The following is a 4,394-nucleotide window of genomic DNA, read 5'->3' as shown; positions in this document are numbered from 1 at the left end:
AATAATGCTGCATGGATAGAACATTTCAGGGGGCCGCATCTGGCCTGTGGGCCATAGTTTGCCCATCACTGGTCTAGAGTGTTTATATTAGTTCACAGTTCCACTAACACCATATTAGTCTCCCAGTTTTCCCACATTCCTTCTAAGATTTATCCTTTTCCTTTTTGGTCATGTTAGCCAATTTGATAAGTGTAAGGCAATATATTAGAGTTGTTTTAATTTGCATTTCTTTACTCAATAGTGATTCGGAGCATCTTTTTTCTTACGACTATAGATAGCTTTAATTCTTCCTCTGAAAACTGTGTGTTCACATCCTTTGACCATTTTTAATTGGGGGATTCTTTGTATTATAAATTTGCCTCAGTTCTCTAAATATCTGAGAAATGAGAACTTTGTCATAGATACTTGTTATAAATCTCCCCCCACCCATTTCTTGTTTCCCTTCTAATCTTGTTTGCATTAATTTTGTTTGTACAAACTTTTTAATTTAATGTAATCAAAATTATCCATTTTATTTTTCAATAATATTATTTATTTCTTCTTTGCTCATAAAGTCTTCCCTTAGCCATAAGTCTGACAGTTAAATTTTCTATGTTCCCCTAATTTGTTTATGATGTCACTCTTTATTCTTGATCAAGTATCCATTTTGACTTTATCCTTGTGTATGGAGATAGATGTTGGTCTATATCTAGTTTCTACTGTTTTCCAGTTTTCCCAGTAGCTTTTGTTAAAAATAGAGTTCTTAAGAAAAACTTATGATCTATGTTATAAGGAATTTCTGGGACAAATGGAAATCATCTTGAATGACAGGATCATAGGTTGAAGACATCAGAATGCACCCAGGTGACATGAGCCAAGGCCAAAAGGCAGTTGGAATCAACCCTATAAATACCCATTATGCACAGCACAGAGCAGCTCATTCTGTGTAGAAAGCCAATTGGAGAAATAGGCTCAGGATAGGGCCTGTTATCTGGATTCCCTACGTGACCAATCCAGGCTGAGGCAGTCTTTGTGTTTGGTCCTGATCACCTGAGCCCTGAAAAGCTCTGGTACCAGCAGGTTGGTTAATCCAAAAACAACTTGACCCCTCCAGGAGGCTATTGGGAGTCATTTAGAGAAATAGAGTCTGTAATAGATATTTTATCTGGATCCCATTACAAAATCATCCTCAAGTAAAACTGTGTGTTTTTTCTGCACTACATGTCAGGTCGCAGACTGAATGGGCTATCTAAGGTAAAAACCTGAGACTCCTCTTTTGACTCATTTTCAGATCCCTACCTTTTCTCAATATTCTTATTGGGAAGCTTTGAGTCCTTAAGCAGACCAACAGCTACTGAGTTAACCATTTTTCTCCTTGATAATTAAAAAGCCTGAACTCTAAAAAATATATTACTTAGATGGTCCGGACACAGACAAAGTTAGATAAGACCTTATCTGACCAGGTGCAGTCCTGTAAATCTAGGGGACAGAACGCAATTAGTAAAAATCTCTATGAAATATATTTCTGCTCCCAGAATTAACCTCCTACTAATAGGTGGTTGGAATTTGGCCCTTGACCCTGTACCTATCTCTCTACTTTTTAGACTTTAATGGGTTTTGTATGATTTGTAACACCTTCACAGCTGTGATTCTTTCTTTGTGTTCTTTGTTTGAAACCAGTATATAATAAACTCAAAGCTCCATAGCAGTCGGAGCAGCTATGATTCTGGAGCATTCTTGGGTGAAGGGTGGTTCAAGAGGGTGGGTAGGCCTTTGTACCTGCAATCTAGCTTCCTTGTCTGAGAGACCTAGAGAGCTGTCATACCTGCTGTCAATAGAGCTGAGAGAGAACAATATTACAACCATCAAAGAGGAACATCAATAGCCTTCCCTATCCTTTGCTTTGGCTCTGGTCAGGTCAAGCCAGGGTTAGTGAGAGGGTGAAGACACTCCAGCCTGTCATTGATCTAGCAGCATCTACAATTTCTGATCACTTACTTTAAATTAGCTTAGATTCAGCATCCCTAAAACCTCTTACCTCATTCCTTGTTCTTGACCCCTTGTTAAGTAAGAAATAAATCTTATTACTAAGTTCAACTAAAGATTGAAGTACCTTTCCTAATTATTGACTTTCCAAAGCTATTAGGAAGGGGAACTTTATTTCACTCAGTCAGAATTTTAGCGTTATCCATCCAGCATTAATACCAGCCCATAACAACAACAAAGCCAACCTCAAGTTAAGAGTCAACACGCTCCCAACTCCTTCTTGGCTACTTGGCTTGGGCAACTATTAAAGGAGGCAGCTTGGCAGACTCAGGCCAGCAGAGCCTGTCAGGCTGAGGGAGGGGCATAGTCCTCTTCTATTATCCAGTACTACAAAGCTGCTGCCTTGTGCTCCCCTGTTTCCTTTAACATCTATCATGTAGTTTGATAGGGATATGGTTAGGGTTTTGATATAAAAAGATCACTCTACTGCAAATATGAATAACATTGAAATAGGTTTTGAACAATGATACATGTATAACCCAGTGGAATTGTTTGTCACCTCTAGGAGAGGGATGGGAAGGGAAGGGGAGAATCATGAATCATGTAACCATGGGAAAATAGTCTAATTGAAATTTAAAAATAAATAAATAAATAAATATGGAATTATTTCCCCCAAAGCTTTGATCTTTGGGGTTTTTTTTTAAACACTAAATTGCTATGGACATTAAGTACTATGTGTTGATTACCCAATCTATTCCATTGATCCAGTACTCTATTTCTTAGTCAATACCAGATTGTTTTGGTGATTTCCACTTCATATTATCGTTTGAAATCTTGTGTAGCTATGTTTCTTTCCTACATATTTTTTCATTGATTCCCTTTATATTCTTGGCCTTTTGTTCTTCCAGACAAATTTTGTTGTTATTTTTTCTAGTTTGTGGAAATATTTTTGGGGTACTTTGATTGGTATGACACTAAATAGGTAAATGAATTTAGGTAGGATTATCATTTTTATTATATTGACTCAGCCTATCCATAAACAATTAATGATTTTCCATTTGTTTAGGTCTTACTTTGTGTGATGAGTGTTTTATAATTGTGTTCATATAGTCGCTAGCTTTGTTTCATTAGGTATATCCCCAGGTACTTATATTGTTGAGAGTTATTTTGAATTGAATTTTGCTTTCTATCTCTAGACATTGGACTTTGTTGGTGGTAGTAGAAACATTGATAATTTGTGTAGGTTTATTTTTTATCCCATGACTTTACTAAAGTTATTTATTATTTCTACTAGTTTTTTGGTTGATTATCTGGGATTATCTAGGTACGTCATAATATCATTTGCAAAGAGTTATAACTTTTTCCATTACCTATTCTAATTCCTTCAATTTCTTTTTCTGCTTTTATTCTGATAGCTAGTATTTCTAGATAATATTAAATAGTAGTGGTGATAATAGGCATCCTTGCTTTTCCCTAATCTTATTGGGAAGAATTTTAATTTATCCTCATAACGTATAATTCTTGCTGATGGTTTTAGATAGATGCCATTCATCATTTTAAGGACATCCATTCATTTAATGTTTTCTAATTTTTTAAATAAGGAATGAGTGCTGTATTTTGTCAATTGCTTTTTTTTCTGCATCTATTGAAATAATCATTTGGTTTCTGTTGCTTTTGTTATTGATATAGTCAGTTGTGCTCATGGTTTTATTAATATTAAACTCTCTCTGCATTCTTGTTATAAAACCAATGTGAGCATGGCATATTATCCTTGTGATATGATTCTATAATTTCCTTGCTAGTATTTTATTTAAAATTTTTGCATCAATATTCATTAGGGAGATTGGTTTAGAGCAGTGATGGGCAACCTAGAGCCTGTGGGCCAGATGGGGCCCCCTGAAATGTTCTGTCCAGCTGCGGGACATTATTTCTAATCTAACCAATATAATGAGTAGGATACAATACAATGAAATTTTGAAAGAGTTGCCTTAGAAAAAGACTGATAGATGAGCATTACCTTTCCTTTGGCCCCCTCTTTAAAAAGTTTGCCATCACTGGTCTGGAGTTTTCTTTCTCTGTTATAGCTTTTCATGATTTATGTATCAGTGCCATATTTGTGTCATAGAGTTTGGAAGGATTCCTGCTTGACCTATTTTTCTAAATAGTTTGTATAATGATAGAATTTGTTTTTCTTTGAATGTTTGATAGAATTCACTTATAAATCCATCTGGCCCTGGGGTGTTTTTCATAGGGAATTCTTTGCTGGTTTATTCAATTCCTTTTTCTATGATGGGGTTGTTTAAACATTCAGTTTACTCCTTTGTTAATCTGGGTAGTTTATATTATTGTAAGTATCCATCTATTCCACTTAGATTGCCAGATTTATTGGTTTGTAATTGGGCAAAATAACGTCCAATAATTGCTTTAAT

This window comes from Gracilinanus agilis, chromosome 3 (assembly GCF_016433145.1).
Source record: "Gracilinanus agilis isolate LMUSP501 chromosome 3, AgileGrace, whole genome shotgun sequence".
Lineage (NCBI taxonomy): Eukaryota > Metazoa > Chordata > Mammalia > Didelphimorphia > Didelphidae > Gracilinanus > Gracilinanus agilis.
Note: the sequence above shows the minus strand (reverse complement) of the source record.